Consider the following 18564-nt stretch of genomic DNA (forward strand, 5'->3'; position numbering starts at 1 on the left):
TTGTGAACAGTGCTGCAATAAACATGAAGGTGCATGTGTCCTTGAATATTGGTACCTGTTGTTCAGGATAGATGCCTAGAAGTGGTATGAGTGGGCCATAAGGAAGGTCAATATTTAGCTTTCTGAGGACTCACAAGACTGCTTTCCAACGTGGTTGTGTAAGTGTACGTTCACACACACACACACACACACACACACACAGAACGTTTTCTTGATCCATTCTTCTACTGAGGGGAATCGGTGTTGGTTCCATATCTTAGCTATGGCAAATAATGCTACAATAAACATTGTTGTGGTGGTAGTTCTAGTATGGACTTGTTTGTGATCATTTGGGTGAATGCCCAAAAATGGGATTGCTGTGTAATAGGGGAGCTCTATGTGGAGTCTTTTGAGGAACCTCCAAACCGCTTTCCAAAGTGGATGAACAAATTTACACTCCCACCAAGAATGCAGTAGGCTTCCCTTCTGGCCATATCCCTTCCAGCATCTGTTGTTGTAAAAATATGGAACGATTCATTAATTTGCATGTCATCCTTGTGCAGGGACCATGCTAATCTTCTCTGTATGTTTCAATTTTAGTGTATGTGCAGGCAAATTGAGCACAGAACATTTTTTTATATATAAAGTGTAATTGATTTTCTTAAACTAGACAATTCAACAAAAAGTAAGTTCAAAAGAATTGTGAAATTTTACAACCATGTATTTCTTACATAGGCACACATTTAAGAACAAAGTCAAGATTGACATGCCAAAAACAAAATAATTCCAGATATTTGTTGTTCATGAGTTGTGTAGGAGGAGGAATTCAATTATTCTACACAAGGCACCTGTCATAATGTTCATTGCAGCAAATGTTAAGGTTTGTTAAAAGTTTTAATGTTTTAAATATGTTTCCTAAAGGATTTGCTTATATACGGCAAAATTAAGACTGGTTGGCAGGTCAGAAAATTTTTCGATAAAGTATATAATATTTCTGGTAGCATGTACTAGTAAGTATGTACATTTCAGAGTTTATAGAAACTTTACTAATGAGAAGTTGCAAAGACTGTGTAAAGAAGCAGAGTGAAGAGTTAAGGTTTTAAGTAGACAGTTTCTGTTAAATCTTTAGGGCTCCCTTACGTTATATGTTAGTGATGAACAAAGAATGATATAAGCCACATACAAATGATGAGATGAACTATAAATACTAATCTTAGTGGGTAAATTTAAAGGCTACTCATAGCTTTATCCAGTTTTGAATGTACAGGAATATGAGAAAATAGTAAAATCTACTCTGTACTTCTCAAATACTGAAAACCCTGGTAATGGTTTTGTTTTTTATTTTAGTAATCATTAACATATAATTATTGTTTTCTTTATTTATAGCATTTTTCCTTGTTGTAATAGAATACAACTTTTTGTGAGTCGTGATTAAGAAGTACTTTGAGAATATTATTGGGATGGCCACACCATTTTTTATAGGTGCATGTGAATTTACAAAGAGCAAAACTAAAAACAAAATATTGATTAAAAATTATATCAAGTAGAGTCTGAATCAGGAGTGTTGATAAATGTCCACACCTAAAATCTTAACCCTAGGCTGAAGTAGTGGTATTACAGAGTTGACGCCACAAAATTGAGAAACTGTGTTTTGTTTTGTTTTGTTTTTTGCTTTGGTTTTGTTGGTTGTGGGGCTTGAACTCTGGGTCTTGGGTACTGTCCCTCAGCTCTTCAGCTCAAGGCTAGTGCTATCACTTGATCCACAGCACCACTTTCATCTTTTTCTGCTTATGTCGTGCTGAGGAATGAAATCCGGGACCTCATGTATGCAAGGCAAGCACTCTACCACTGAGCCACCTTCCCAGCACCTGAGAAACTGTGATTTAAAAAAATCATCTGAACAATATTTGCTTTCTGCTTTGGGTTATATAATGAAATATGTGAATATATTTTTATATTTTTGTGAATTGTCATACTTCTAAATTTATACTAACTGCAGCCAGTTTATCCTTTTCAAAGTCAAGGAATATTTCTGAGAGTTTGCTTCTGTGAAGAATGTTTTTGCATTTATAATTTCTTCTGAGCTATTTTTATTTATTATCAAAATCACTTTATACTTTATGTTGATGAGTTATCACACATCAAATATCTTCAAATGTACATGTAGAGTCTCAAGATAACAGTATGAATATTCTCATACACCTCTTGTTTATCTGTTATGCATTTTAATATTATGATATTTTTCTCTCTCTTTCACTCTCTCGTTTCTGCTCTTTCTCTTTCATGCTCCATGTCTGCTACTTAGAATTTCTGTTGGTCTACTATTGTCCTTCAAGATCCACTGGTTTTGTGGGAACATGATGGGGACCATCAGTTACCCTTGCATTCTTTAAGAGTTATAACAGTGACGTGAAATTATTCTTTGCCGTTCTAAATGGCAAAACAACAGATCTAGGAATTCCTTTTCACTTTTAGTACTATTATAAATTTTATCTCATATGAATCATTGGGACTGATAATGTACTTTTAGCCTGGGACTCAAAAGTTCTTTTTCTTTTACAAACAACCTTTTTCTTTTATTATCAGTAAGTAACAAAAACAAAGCTATCCTATGGGAAAGTAGGCTGAAGTTGTTCACAGGGATGAAAAACAAGTTAATGGGGGAAGTGAGTACAAAGGACACCCCTCATATAGCACAGATCCTTAGAGCAGTTTATCATGTATACTTTGTGATAAGGACAATGTGCTGGGAACTCTAGATTAAATCACTCAACATCTGATATTTATGTATGCCCATGTATTTATATATGTATATTTATTTATATATGCATATATGTGTACATCGGCCCATATATGTACACATGAATGTTACTATACACACAAATACACACATACATACACATATGCACAAATGGAAAAAGACACATAGATATAGCCAACACAAGTTTCACTAGTTGTTGAATATGCCTTAGAGAGAATACTTGGAAACAAATGTGTTGAAGATGTATTTGTCTCTAAGAGTTCTTTTACCACTCCTCTTATTTCTTCCAACTGGTAGCTTTAGAGAGATTCAACTTGATAAATGCAGTACAAGTGATAGCAAGTCACTCGAAAATCTCAATAAGTATAGGTAATATTGTGTCTCCCTGCTTCCCATGGAATGCTTGCTCTTGTAAACACTCTCAACAGCCAAAGTAGTAGGACAATATCCTTGTTAAGAATAAAATTATAAGGCTTTAAATGGCATCTTTCCTTGGGCTCTTTTCCAACAGCCAGCATCAATTCCTAAGCAGATGAGTGACTCCCCAGAAGACTGGAGCGCAGGTCAAAATTTAACCAACCCATATGAAAAGTCTAGTGAGCAATTCTGACTGAGGTCATGCCGATGTCCTGGGCACGAAAATGAGAAAAAAAGAAAGTTTTTTATGTATTAAAATTTGAGAATAATTTGTAACCTGTTAATAAATGTGTAGAACACAATTATACTAACTGACAAAAGATGATGTGTATTTCATTTATGTGCTTTTGGACTTGGAAAGTGTATTTAAGTGTGTCTACACAGTAGAATCAGCATGAAACAAGCCAGCATTTCTTCATTTAAGATGCAAGGAAAGGATACAGGTTGACCCATTGTAACAATGAAATTTGCAAGATACTATTAGAGGGGGGTGGACAGAGGTATTGGGGTTGTGTGAAGGTAAGGAATAGTAGGGGAAAAACAAAGGAGGTGGTAAAAATGGTCAATAAGAAATGTACTCATTACCTTACTTATGTAACTGTAACCTCTCCGTACAGTACTGAGCTTCTTCAGTAAAAGTGCAGGCAAAATTGGTTAATCACTCATAGAAAACTAAAACTATATCCTTATATATCATCCTGTACCGAATCAACTCCAAATGTATCAAAGACCCCGGAGTCAAAGCAGACACCCTGAAAACATTACAGGATGGAGTAGGACATTCCCAAGGTCTCCTGTGCAGAGGCTGAAATTTTCTTTTTTTTTTTTTCATTTTATTTTATTTTACTTTTTTTTGTGAACATACCGTACAGTGGGGTTACAATTACATGGACAGGATAATGCACACATTTCTTATCAAGCATTGCAGCCTCCTCCTTTGTTTACCCTTCACATCCCTTCCCAGCCTCCCCACCAACCCCCCAACCAATCCCCTCTCCCTCCGCCACACACCAACATTGTAAATTTCGTTTTCGACATGACAACTTGTACTTCTCATTGTTGCAACAAGTCCACCTGTTTCCTTAAACGACTTGTTTTTCCCCATCTCCTTCACAAGTTTTACTGACATCAAATATAGTGAAAGCAGGGGTTATACTGTGGGGGAGGGACATACAAAGCAACAAAGAAATAATCTTATAAATGCGTTAGAAACAAATGCATGAAAGAAAAAAAACCATTAAAATACATATCTAAAGGTTCATTTTGCTAACATCACATTATCTGACCTTTTCCGCTTGACTCATACATATCCTAGATATTGCAAATAAGGGAAACCATGGGACCTATGTTTTTTGGGCCTGGCTTACTTCACTTAATATAATTTTTTCCAAGTCTTTCCATTTCCTAACAAATGTGGCAATATCTTAATAGAGACCCAGAAGCACAAGAAATCAAAGAAAGTTTGGACAAAAGGGATTGTATGAAATTGCAGAGCTTCTGCATGGCGTAGGACATAGCTAGCAAGATCAATAGAAAGCCCATTGATTGGGAGAAGATCTTCGCTAGCCATACAATACAGAAGGGTCTCATATCTAAAATATATGTGGAACTCAAAACATTAAATCCCCCAACACCAAATCTAAAAGAAACAACTGCCCAATAAATAAGTAAAGACTTCAAGAGAAACTTCTTTGAAAAGAAAAGAAGGAAGGCCAATAGACACATGAAGAAATGCTCAACCCCCCAAGCCATAAAAGAAAAGCAAATCAAAACAACATTGAGATACCACCTCACCCCATTTAGAATGGCTATAATCAAGAACTCTATTAACAACAGATCCTTCAGGGGATGTGGCCAGAAGGGTACCTTACTGCATTGTTGGTGGGAGTGTAACTTGTTCAACTACTTTGGAGTAGTATGGAGGTTCCTCAGAAGATTCCACCTAGAACTTCCCTATGACCCAGCAATCTACCTTTTGGGCATTTACCCAAATCATCACAAAGAAGACCATACTAACTCTACCAGCACAACTATATTTATTGCAGCATTATTTAACATAGCTAAGATATGGAATCAACCCAGATGCCCCTCAGTAGATGGATGGATCGGGAAAATGTGGTATTTAACCAAGTCCTTATCTTAGAGAGGGAAATGGTTTGGATAGAATGATAGGAGAGAGATTACAAAAAAAACGAACAAGAAAAAATGGAAAAACCAAAATTTAAATTTAAGTAGTGAAACACTTAAAAATTATGTAAGTTTAAACAACTGATATTGAGAGAAGAAAAGGATAAGATGAGAAGAAAGGATGGATTGAAAGGAGAAATGAAAACTAAAAAATAAAAATTCTTAAAATTAGTTACTTGAAAATTATATACATATAAAGAGATAATACTACTATTAAAGAATTTAAGCCTAAGAGGTTGTGAATTGAGTAATATTTTTCTGGATTAAATGTATACACAATGGGGTATTACGTCTAATAATCAACGACGGGTATATATCTGGGAATGAGCCGAACAGAAATTTAGTCAATCAAAAAATGAATGAAACAGAAAAAAATGAAAAGAATACTTAAAAAGGACCAAAAGTTTAGAAGCTATAAAAAAAAGCACACACACACACACATATACACCTAAAATAAAAATTATGTGAGGAAAATAAGATTAATAGAAAATAATTTAAAAAATTAAATTTTTTTAAAAGGTTCAAATAAGAGTTCTTTGATTGCAACAATGAGCTGAAGAGTGTAGGACCAGCACCAAGGCCCAGAGTTCAAGCCTCAAGACCGACCAAATAAACAAAACAAAACAACAACAAAAAAACCAAAAACTCTCTGATTCTATGACAGCATAAATTTTGTGGGTAATGGTTAAGACCAGGTTGCCATTCTAAAAAAATATATATATCACCCCCCAAAAAGAGGAACAATAGGAAATATATAGCAGGAAACTTACAAATCTTAATGGACTAACAGTCTGTCAGTTTGTTTTAACTTTTTATCAAAAATGAAAGTAATACTTTATAATATTTTATTAAGGCTTTAAATTTCTTTGACCTTGACATTTAAGATTCACTTTAAAAAGAAATTCAACAGGTGACAGTGTTTTCTCCTTACTTTTCCAAAGAAATGATTATTTCATCATTATATTGTATAGCACAATATAACCAGAAAGCATTTGTTAAGGAAAAAAAAATTCCCATTCTTTGTTTTGCTTGTCTGTATTTAAAGCTGCATACCATATCCTACCCACCCTATTGTCTGTCTTCTCATATGAAACATTTCAGTAAATGTGTCAGCCAGCAAAGTTTTACAAAATAGCATGCTTTCATTCATTGTGCTTTCCAAAATATATCTCACAAATGCCAACAACAAAACACAACTTGAAACATCTGTGGATTTTTCTATTTAAGGTGCAAAGTAATCACTTTCCATAATCCTTAGAATCAGTTCTTCACAGGCATTAAATGCTCTTTCACTTCCATGCTTTAGAACAGCAGCATGTAACAATGGTGTACATGTTAATTTGTTCACCATATCTGGTTTGTTTACAGCAAGGACTGTCTTCATGGAAGATAGTAATAGATGAGTTGTGCAATTATGTAGTTTAAAAGGGCTCTGAGTTGGGGATAGAGAATATCCATTTATGTGACTAAATAATTAAATTAAATCCTATAATGTATACTTCTTCAATTTTCTGGCTAAAATGTTCTACATTCTAGGTATTTTTAAAAGAAATATTTTATGTTGTTTCCTTGGTGACAACATAATTGGAAGACTTAAAATTTTCCTATACCATGGCCATCTGAAATGAGATGGATGTACTTAGGTTAACATAAAGAAATTTTGGGACAGCATTAATGTTTGAATCTTGGATGGGATTTGATTGGGAATTATGATAGGCTTTCATAGTATGAGAAGAAAAACAAAAGACCATACTAATACTTTTATCTGCCACATTGTTTTATTAGTTTATTCAAACACACACATATAAACACACAGATACACATTATGAAGACCCAGTCAGTCTGCAAGAGAATATTTTAATAGGAACTCCATAAAATATTTAGTCTGCTGAGATCTGATTAGAATTTATAGAAATATCTAGTGGCTTCCACCCCTGGACAAGTTATTATCATTGGTGAAGATGTTGCCATTTGATTTTAGAATGCCCCAGAAAGACCTATGTGTTAAAGAAAAATGACATTCCAATTCCTCCCAGACTGTGGAGCATACCTGAATAGTTCTTCTGGAGATTAAGTTCTTCAGAGTGAAACCCATGAGAAAATAGACTCTCATCTTCTTTCTTCTTTTATCTTTTAATCATTCTAGGTAAAAAAACATTTCTCTTTGACATACTCCCCTCCTTGACATTGTCTTGGCACTGGCCAACAAAGCAATGAAACCAGCTGAAACATTCAATCTTGTAAATCTGAGTAAGCCTTTCTGCTTAATAAATGGACAATATCACTTATTATGGTAGGTTATAAAGCTGACCAAACGTTCTTGTCTTTCTAACAATGTAGAGTATATTAAAATATGCTTCATTATAAAATATCTAACTCCATGTTGTATATTGTGTTTTTCTGTTGATCCTAAAGCTTACAATCAGGACCTAACTGTAAAACTGCTTGCAATAAATAATCACATTACTTTTATGATTCTATAATTTAACTTGTTTTCCTACAAATTTATAGAATAGTGTAGCTATGGAAAATCAATAAATATTGAATTTTGATATAGGATTACCTATCACTGCAAGTTTTGTCAAAATTTATTTACACTGAAATGATTGCCATTGATATTGTTCTCAAGATTCCAAATGTTTATACTTTCAGCTGACCTTTTACAAAACTCATACCCCAAACATAATTTTTAGTTTGTTCATGCAATCATAGGAACATAAATATATGGCACAAAATGTTAATTAATTTTATCTGCTGCCATTAATGGAGTATACCTAATAGAATTAAGTACATACCCTCAGGGAAATAAGATACTTCCTTCTAAATCCAGACTTGCAGGCAGACAGAGAGACACCCACACCCACACACATGCACACATACTCACACACACACTCACACACACACACACACACACACACACACACACACACACACACTTACCACTCTGACTCAGGTTAGATTCCATATATTGGGTATCAGACAACGATCAATTAATCAAATTTTCTTGTCCAGACATAAAATACATTCATAATTCCACACATACAAAAACACCAGATCATTCAAAATCGTGAGAATATTTAACACAACCACCCCGCTCTGGGCCATCTACTCCCTGATTTCATTCATTCATGTCGATGCATTTTTCATGTCATAATTAAAAATCTTTTTGTATCTCTCTGATTAGCAGATAATATGTTATCATATATGGGAAAACGTAGGTAAAATTACATATGAAAATTGCATATGAAATAATGACATTCCTAAGGATAAAACATGCCCGCTTTTCAGTTTGGTTGCCAAAATGGAACTTTTAGACCTTTTGAATATTTAACTTTAAATCTGAACCTTCAAATTTCACTAGGATTTGAATTATGTTACTTACAACATTAATGTAAAATAAAAGCATTACTAAATAGAAAGAAAATTATAAGTTTATCACACCTTAATTCCAGAATTGACTTTATTATAAAAACGATTACATTTATATAACATGATAAACATCCTGAAACAAACTATAAGGTATGGAAACAGAAGACTCTGTTTTTTGTTTAGTGTATGTTGTTGTTATTTATAGTTTGTGATGATTCTGTCTTCTTTACCTTATGCATGGTATATTCATTATACATCTTCAGAAAGGTGGGGGTGGGCACAGAGCTTTAGGGAAAGGGTGAATAAATGAAGCAGTGGAGTTCTTTGAACATTGATGAAAGTGAACTATTTAACACGAGTGGGGAAAGAAGGAAGGGAATGGGAAAATATGAGGGAACTGAAGACATTGCATAAAAGGAAATGTACCCATTACCTGACTCAAGTAATTGTAATCCATCTATAAATCAACTTAACAACAGAATAAATTTATTTTAAAAAGTCGAACAAAACATTGTTTCTTAGAATTGTACAAGTATGTTTTGTTCACTGGTTTGAGCTGGTTGAGGCTATCTCTGAAAATAGCTACATTTACATTCATTGGGCGAATTTTTGAGCTACTAGTAGTTAGAAGTCAATTATGATTGTATGTTTTTCTGAGACTCTAATTCATTTATTTCTTTAATCTAATTTGTATGATTTCTATCTACCAGTTTTTGAATTGCCTTGTTCCTGTTTTTCAAGGACCTAGTGGTGTATTATTAGTGCTGAATTAAGATTGTTCTAATTTGTTGATGTATATACTCAAAGCTATAAATTTTCCTGAGTATTGCCTATGTTCTTGTGTCCTAGAGGAGGTAATATTTTGTCTGTTCACTTCCGGTTATTGTTGTTTTTCTGTTTATGTTACGTAGAAATAGTGATATCAGGCTTGTATGAAGAGACAGTAATGATATGAAATATATATTATTACATTGAAAGAAAGAGCAGACATTTTAACCTTTTTGCTTCAAGTAAATTAATATTAAGCAAAGCTTATTAAAATAATTACTTATTTAGCCGGGCGCTGGTAGCTCACGCCTGTAATCCTAGCTACTCAGGAGGCTGAGATCTGAGGATCGCGGTTCAAAGCCAGCCCGGGCAGGAGAGACCGTGAGACTCCTATCTCCAATAAACCACCAGAAAACCGGAAGTGGCGCTGTTGCTCAAGTGGTAGAGCGCTCGCCTTGAGCTGAAGAGCTGAAGGACAGCGCCCAGGCCCAGAGTTCAAGCCCCACGGCCAAAAAAAAAAAAAAAATTACTTATTTACTTTTCAGAGGATGAGTATAGTACTCTTGGATATCTTGGAGGAAAGATATTAGACTCATCACAGCTGATGCGTTATACTGAATTTACAAGCTAAACTTTCTTTTTCAGAAGACTAAAGCTTCAGTTCTTTCATATTAGTATTATAAAATCATAATCCCTGCATATTGATTTGTTATCCTCTGCTATTTTCAATTCCATTCTTCCTCCATTATATATCAAGGGCTTTGAATAACCAATTCCTTAAAATAACTATATTTCCTATATTGTGATGTAAACCTCAGTGATATGTATATGAATTTATCTCTCAGTCTCATCTTGAGCTGCATTCATATGAAATTTATACAGTCCAAAGCAAGAAACATGACTATTTACTCTTTTCTATGTTTTAATCAATAAATCTATTCTAATACTTTAATTGAAATATATATAAAGTTTTTAACATGAAGACAACCCTCCCCATTATACTTTAAAGTAAAACCTTGGGGACTATTTTATATATAAAAATACAAAAGTCAAGGCTGGGAAGGTGGCTCAGTGGTAGAGTGCTTGCCTTGCATGCATGAGGCCCTGGGATCGATTCCTCAGCACCACATAAGCAGAAAAAAAAGCCAGAAGTGGCGCTGTGGCTCAAGTTGTAGAGTGCTAGCCTTGAACTGAGGAGCTGAGGGACAGGGCCCAGGCCCAGATTTCAGGTCCCATGACCGGACCCCTCCAAAAAAAGATTAAAAAAATAAAAAAGTGCAATGCATATGTTTATACATGAATAATCTAATGATTAAATCAACTAGACGCAAGAACTACCATACCACATCAAGTCTCAATTTACTTAAAAGCACCAAATGTTAGTGTTCATGAATATCATTCATTGTTAAAAAATGACTAGTCAAAACAAAGTTTAAAATATATTTGAAAAATGAAAATTACACACAGATTTGCTGTTAATATCTTGTTTCCATGGATACATTTTTTTCAGCATATAGGGAAACAAAAAATAAGGGTTTGTCACATAGAATAAAAATATAAAAGTAGACTGCCTTTCCTTAAGATGATAAGTACATGCAAATCGTGTGAATTATTCAAAAATACTATAAAATTCATAAGAGGATTTATGATCGATCAGAACTGATAGGTAAGCAAAATACCTGGAAAACTGTAAATGTTAATTGTGCTTTCAATATAGGAAGACAAGTTTTCAATTCATGAGCCTATAGAAGAAGATTTTTGAATCTGTAACACAATCCACTTTTAACTGCTAAAAGCACTTGCTTAATCTCTAATTAGAAAGGGAAAAATGAATTAACATCTTACATGATTGTTTTAACAATTATTTGGTATATTGACGGTCAAAGGGAGGAATTGGAGATTAATATAATCTTTTTCCTCTCTTCTGATTATTACACAGCAATAGCTGTGAATTCAGGAGTCTCATGCAATGTACTCACAGCTGAATAACTAATATGCTTAAAAATATGGAACATAGGATAAAGAACTAGATCAGCCAGCAAGCTGATAAGATCAAACTTTTGAGCAGGATTGCCACATCATTTAGGAATGCAATTCCTTCATATGAACTTCAAATGTTGTGGCCTTCCTTGTGTGATTAAAAGGTAAGAAAGCACTGTAGAAACAAGAATTCCTGTTCAGCCAAGTAGAACATCCACATGTTGCAAATTTTCATTCCATAAAGACTCTTTGTTAGAGTACTTTCATTTAATATACTTCAGCACATCATCCTTCCCAGTTGGAGACAGGAAAAAAGATAATTTTGTTAGAATATTATCTTACATAAATTAGTGTGAACAGGGATGATTTGTATAATAACAGATGTTTGTAATAAATGTAAATAGGGATCATGTCTAGAAGTCACAGAATTTTGGGCATGAAAACATACATTAGATTAGTTGCAGAATTTCTATTTTGAGAAAAACTTTATATTAAAGTATAATGCACTTTACTAAGAGTTGAAACATTTTATTGAAAAATATATTCTTATATATATTTTTGCTTCATAATTTTAAGAAGAAAAATGATCCCAAAATAATTACTCCTTTATTGTTTTCCTGTTTCCATGTGATTAACCTTCAAATTAGAAATCCAGATATATGATTTAATTTAACCAAAAATATTTATTGAATATAAAAACCTTCTACTCTCTACATTCTTCACACTAAGATCACCAAATATGTTGAATCTTAAATAATTAGTCTCTTTTTGACCTATGTTAATACTATTTACAATGTGAGTGAAATGTTTAAAAATAGTACTTATTTTAGCTTAATTGCTCTGAAGAGACTAAAAATGATATTATCAAAGCCTAAAAATTATTAGATTTAAAATTTAAAATTCAGGAAGTGATTTTTACCACTCTGCTTACTGGAGCCTTCACTAAAACCTCATGAGACAATTTATATTGGTGAAGCAAAAATATAAGGTTAGACATTTATGAATAAAAATCATGTCATTCTGAATACGTAGAGCTACATATAAAACAGAAAAAATTAGCTTTTAAACATCTGAATATGCTAATACATTTAATTGCAGGGCAAGTACTTGTTCTGAAAGGAGATAAAATTGCAATATTCTGAAATGTAACTCTAAGTATTCATTTGAATAAAAGACAATGTTTAAAATATCACTCATTCAAGAGAAGATGTACTGTTAGATGTTTTTCATGCCAATTATGTTCTCTAAACTTACTACAAATACTAGATTAGTAAACCTAATTCATTCCTTTGTAGGGAAATAGAAATTCAGTTTCCAAAAACGCATGACTATAACTATTTCTCAAACAATTACAAAGTAAATGTTTTATATTTTTTGTCATGGAATATTATTTCATATATTTTTATTCATTTAGTTAAATAATTGGCCAAAAACAATATAAATTATGCATGAACAAAGTTTATCTAACGTAAGTATTACTTTCACAAGACATGTCATAGCTCTCTTAAAGAACACTAGAAGGCAGTGTACTTTTTATTAATTTTTAGTTATTTTGTTAATGGATATTAATTGTCAGAAGTGGCAATTCCATAATATATTTAAAGTATTTGATTATACTCCTCTATTTCCTTTTCATTACTCCTACCTCCAAAGATCTTTTGTTTTTCACATAAAATTACATCTTTATATATGTGCATATAAACTAATTTGGAAAAGTTAAGCTAAACTGCAACTTAACTCAAGATGTACAGTGGATTAATAGGATGAATAAACTTTTTTAACTTTTGAATTGAGCTATCATTATTATTATGGTTTTATGGTTAATGTTAGCATCCCAGAAAGAATTAGAATTAGGATTAGAGAAATAGAAAATTTAGGTTCATCATAGGATGAACCATTTCAACAATGATACTCACAAGACACTATGTTGAAAATGATGTTTTCCTTAATGCTAACACTAATCCCAGCTGGAACTGAGACCTAACTTTCACCCTAATTATAGTACAATTCTAATGTTTAAGAAAAAGACTCTAGTTTTTAATCATTCTAATGAATACTCCAGTTTGCACTCTGGAAATGAGTACAGTTTGCCATAATTCCCAACAATTTCCTAACTCTACCTCTGAAGTTATCTTGTTCCCTAACATGAACCATTTTATTACTTGTCCTCAAATTATCTTATCAGGAAAAATACTGTAGTTTCTATTGATCCTACCTTTTTCTGAACCCCTGTACCCTAAAACAGTTTCAGATTTACTTACCACCTAGTCCATTACTTAATGCTTTCAACCTAAACCTGGCTGGAAAACTCTCATTAATCATTATAAGAAGGATCACTAAGAAATAAATATAATGATAATGCTCTAGTTACTGTTCATTGTCATATTTTTTATTCTTCTTGTTAGTGAAAACTCAATTTTATAGTAAAAACTTTCTTATTCATAACAGTAATCATAATCAGAACAAGTATTGACCCTGGTCTTAATCCAAATTATATGACAATAACACTAACACAAGTTAATTAGTTTTCACTCATCCTAACTTGATTCAAATAAACCTTCCAAACATAGGTTTCAATTTTTTCCAATATCTTAGTCATTTTCTAACCTAAACATAATCTTAACTGGAACATTGAGAATAAACATAAGCCTAATTTTAAGTAGAATCTAAGATTAATAGCAATACTCTAGTTCACATTCATTGTAATTCATACCAGGATTATATTAAAATTTACTTTGAATTTGAGCCTCAGTTTTTCTCCTTCACTCTAACGCTAACCATGGCTGGAATCCTAACCATAACCTTGAGACTAATAGTATCCCAATTCAAAAATTTATGAAAAATGCTTGTTTTGTGGAATCCTAACTGAAATTCCACTTGCAATTCTTGAAATAAATTGCAGGTATTCTTAAACCCTACAGATTTTCTCACTCTTATCTCTGAATGTATCTTGTTTCATAACAGGAATCATTATACCCATTGATCTCAAATCCTGATATTATGAAATACATTGTACTTCCATTATGCCTGTTTTTCCTGAATTCCTAGAACCTAAATAACATTCAGCTTTACTTAACATTTAACACATTTCTTTTTTTCTTTCTTTTGTCCGGCATGGGGCTTGATCTCTGGGCCTGGGCACTATCCAGAGTTCTTTAGCTCAAGGTGTGAGCTGAACCACTTGAGCCAGAGCACCACTTTTGAGTTTTCTGGTGGTTAATTGGAGATAAAAGTCTCACAGACTTTCCTGTCTGGGCTAGCATTGAACTGTGATCCTCAGAAATCAGCTTCCTGAGTAGCTAGGATAATAGGCATGAGCCACAAGCTTAACCCATTTCTTTACTCTATCCTCAACCACAGTTAACCAGAAACCTAATCCTAAGCACAGACTGATTTAACACCAACTGGTTAATGTAAGGAAAATTATTTAGAATTTATTCAATCGCACATTTTTTGCTTCTATTTCTTAGTGGAAAACTAAAATTTACCCTAAAGCTTATCCTTCCCTTACCCTAACCAGAACAAAAAAGTATCTCACTCTTTAAACCAAATTATATCTGAATCTTGAAAGTAACACAGACATTCGTTTTCATTCATTCTAACTTTGATTCATTCTTCTTAAAATATGTGACAGTTTTACACAATATCTTACATCTTTTTTTCATCCCAACCCCAACTCTAACTAGATCACTTTGCCTAAGCCTACATATAACTGAATCATCATGTTAGCAAGCCTCTTTTTTCACATTTATCCTAACTCTTGCTCAGAGTGTAGGTCTAAATTTTACTTGCAATTTGAACCTAAATTTTTTAAGTGTTTTTCGATTTCCTGTCAAGTTTTATATTTCATTATTTTAAAAAATTATTTTGTTGTTAGGATGATTTAAAGAGAGTTTAGTTACATGTGTAAGGGAAGGAATACATTAAAGCAAATCTTATCTAATATTAATATAACTACTCTGGCCTGTTTATGAGGTCCATTTTTAATTTGTAAAGATGATGTACAGAAGGGATCCAATTACATAAGTCAGATAATGAGCACATTTCTTTTTCAACAGAGTCACCTCTTCCTTCATGTTCTCCCAGTTTTTCCCTTTCAACCTCCCTCCCCCATAAGTTGTATAGTTCATTACAAGATAGTGTCTATTGAGTGGCATTGCTACATTTGTTCACCCTTTGTCCCACCATTTCTGTGTTTCCCCTTGCCCTTTCCAAACTTACATATAAGACCAAAGGTGCAGAAATTAAAACAAAAAAACAGCATCCGAATTCAGATGGAAAAAGCAAAATAATAAATAAAAACTCTCATTATCATTTCTTGGAGATGAATATGATGAACATTATTTTATATGATAATATTCATATACCTATTGAGCCTTTGTGATCCTCTCCAAAGGGCATCCTCCTTTGATCTTACTGTATAAACGTTCAGAATTCAATGTAATTTATCATATCCAAATGTAATGTTTTCTCTTTTACCATCCAAGTGTTTTAAGTTGTAGAATTAGAGGCACATTCTAATACAACAAATGAGGGAAATTGGGCAACCTATATTTCTTTGAGTCTGACTTTCTTCACTTAATATAGGTTTGTTCCAAGTCTTTCCATTTCCTTATGAATGGTGCAATATCATTTTTTCTGGGTGAATAGAGTTGCATCATACTGAAGAGTTTCTTCATGGGAAAGGAAAAATTTAGCAGGGTATATAGAAAGAGAATAGAATGGAAGAAGATTTTTACTAACTAAGCATTAGACAAGGGTTTATATAACTAACTCATATTTACAGATCAAATTAACAAGAGCCCAATTAATATATGGGATAATGACTTAAGGAGAACTTCTTAGAAGAAAAGTAACAATGACAAATAGACATATCCCTCTCCATGAAAAAAAATGCAAATCCAAACAACACCGAGATTCTTCTCACTCCTGTTACAATGCCATTATGAAAAAACGAACAATTACAGATACTGATAGGGAAGTGATCCAAAAGAAACGCTATTACACTGTTGGTGGAAATGTAATCTTGTTCAACGGCTTTGGAAAACACTATGGAGGTTGCTCACAAAACTGAATAGAGAGCTCCCTATGATCCAGCAATTCCACTTATTGCCATTTATCCAATAGAGCAGAAGACCACACTGAAGGTGCCAGCACAATCATGTTCATTGTTGCACTATTTTCTGTAGCTAACATATGGAATCAACCCAGATGCCTCTCACTGCAAAAAGGGATCAAGAATTGTGTGCATGTGTGTATATGAATTATATATATATATAATTTTATTGATCACTATTTACAAGTATGCCTGTATATATACATACATAACCAAATTTTATTCATCAATCAGAAAAAAATAATATTGCACCATTCTTTTTTTGGGGGGGCCAGTCCAGTCATGGGGCCTGAGCTCTGGGGCCCTGGCGCTGTCCCTCAGCACTGTAGCTCAAGGCTAGTGCTCTACCACTTGAGCCACAGTGCCACTTCCGGCTTTTTTCTTTTCGCTTATGTGGTGCTGAGAAATCGAACCCAGGGCCTCATGCCTGTAAGGCAAGCGGTCTACCACTGAGCCACCTTCCCAGCCCCTATTGCACCATTTTAAGGAAAATGAAAGACTTAGAAATAATCATATTAAGTGAAATTAACTGGAACCAGAGAAAATTAGGTTGTATGATTTTCCTTATGTTTGGTAGACAGAAGGTGCGTATAAATATAAAAGTAAACATACTGGCTGATATGCAAGGAGGTAAACGTATTATCTGAAGTGTCAGAGTCCATGGCAAGTGAAAATAGTATAGTTCTCTTAAAAGATTAAGTCAAAACCCAACAAAATAAATACCAGTAAATGTGTACTACAAGAGAGGACAGTGGGGGGCAAGGTGAGAGGGGTAGGACATTGAAAAGGATAGAATACAGGCAAGAATCCATTGCATACTTCCCAAAATTGAAATATACAAAACAATGGGTAGTGTGAAATGGGAGTAAAGTTGTTGAAGTGGTAACACAATTCCAGGTGTATTGTATACATAAAATGTTTTGTTAAATGGCAAGTAATACCATACAAAACATAATATTGAGATAAGTAAGGACTGGGTTGATTGGGAGGGGTGGATGAGAGTGTTGAAAGGGGTGACACTGTATTCATAAACTGTTTCAGTGAATGGCAACTCCTTTGTACAAATACTTAAAGATAATAAAAATATTCCAAATGTTAATTATGATAGTTGAATAGAGCATTGAACCTCAATTCAATTCCCATTTAATAATTTTTGTAACCTGGAGGTTTGGAGAATAAAGTTCAAATAATAAAACATTATGAATAGTTTTTTTAAAAAATTTGAAATTTAAATCAATACTACTTTGCTTTTTGTTCTCTATTGGGATGTTATAAGAAAATACTTCAAAATAAGTGGATTAAATACATCAAGATTATATTACCCATACTCTAGAAGCTTGAACATTGATTATAAAAATGGTTATTCAAAGCAAACCTTTGTCTTACAGGAGTCTACTTTCTGGTTCATTATAATCTGTTTGCTGACTAGTTATATTGAGCTTCTTTTATCAGGATCATTATTGCAGGGTCATCTCTGAAAGTCTGATTCTAATGTCACCAGATAGGGGAATAGAATTTCAATGCGTGTAATTGGAAGGAGTTACAGTGTCCAATACATTATGCAACTTTTTCTTTAACTCAGTGTAGTGTATCATTTCTATATTATTTCAAAGATAATAATAACTTAAGGACAAACCTATATCGTGTAAATTATGTGAATGATTCTTACAATGGGAATAATTGTAGTGATGACAAAGTGAAGTATGATTGTTTTGTGGCTCTTGAGTCACATCATAGGTAATCATGTAAACATGTTCAGCCTTTCTAAGGCCCTTCTGATGTATTTGAACAATCTCCAATGAGTTAACTACTTCCAGAAATACAGATCTCCTTAGATTTTAATTGCTGTCTGCTATTAAGACTCCCACAGACACCAAATCAGAGTATGCTAATTTCTCTGATAAAATATATAATTGTTATAATTAATATAATACGAAGACTGTAATATTAATAACATTATAAATACTAGTGTTCACATTATATAATA

The 18564-nt window shown here is 33.2% G+C and overlaps 1 non-coding gene across 1 annotated transcript; it reads right to left on the reverse strand.

The window, feature by feature from the left end:
- Positions 1–497: 497 nt before the first annotated feature.
- LOC122119553 lies at positions 498–603 on the reverse strand. The gene has a single exon (XR_006149597.1). It is a non-coding gene; the product is annotated as a U6 spliceosomal RNA (small nuclear RNA).
- Between the last annotated feature and the right edge of the window lie 17961 nt (positions 604–18564).

This window comes from Dipodomys spectabilis, unplaced genomic scaffold, assembly GCF_019054845.1.
Source record: "Dipodomys spectabilis isolate Male_0828 unplaced genomic scaffold, ASM1905484v1 ptg000172l, whole genome shotgun sequence".
Classification (NCBI taxonomy): Eukaryota; Metazoa; Chordata; class Mammalia; order Rodentia; family Heteromyidae; genus Dipodomys; species Dipodomys spectabilis.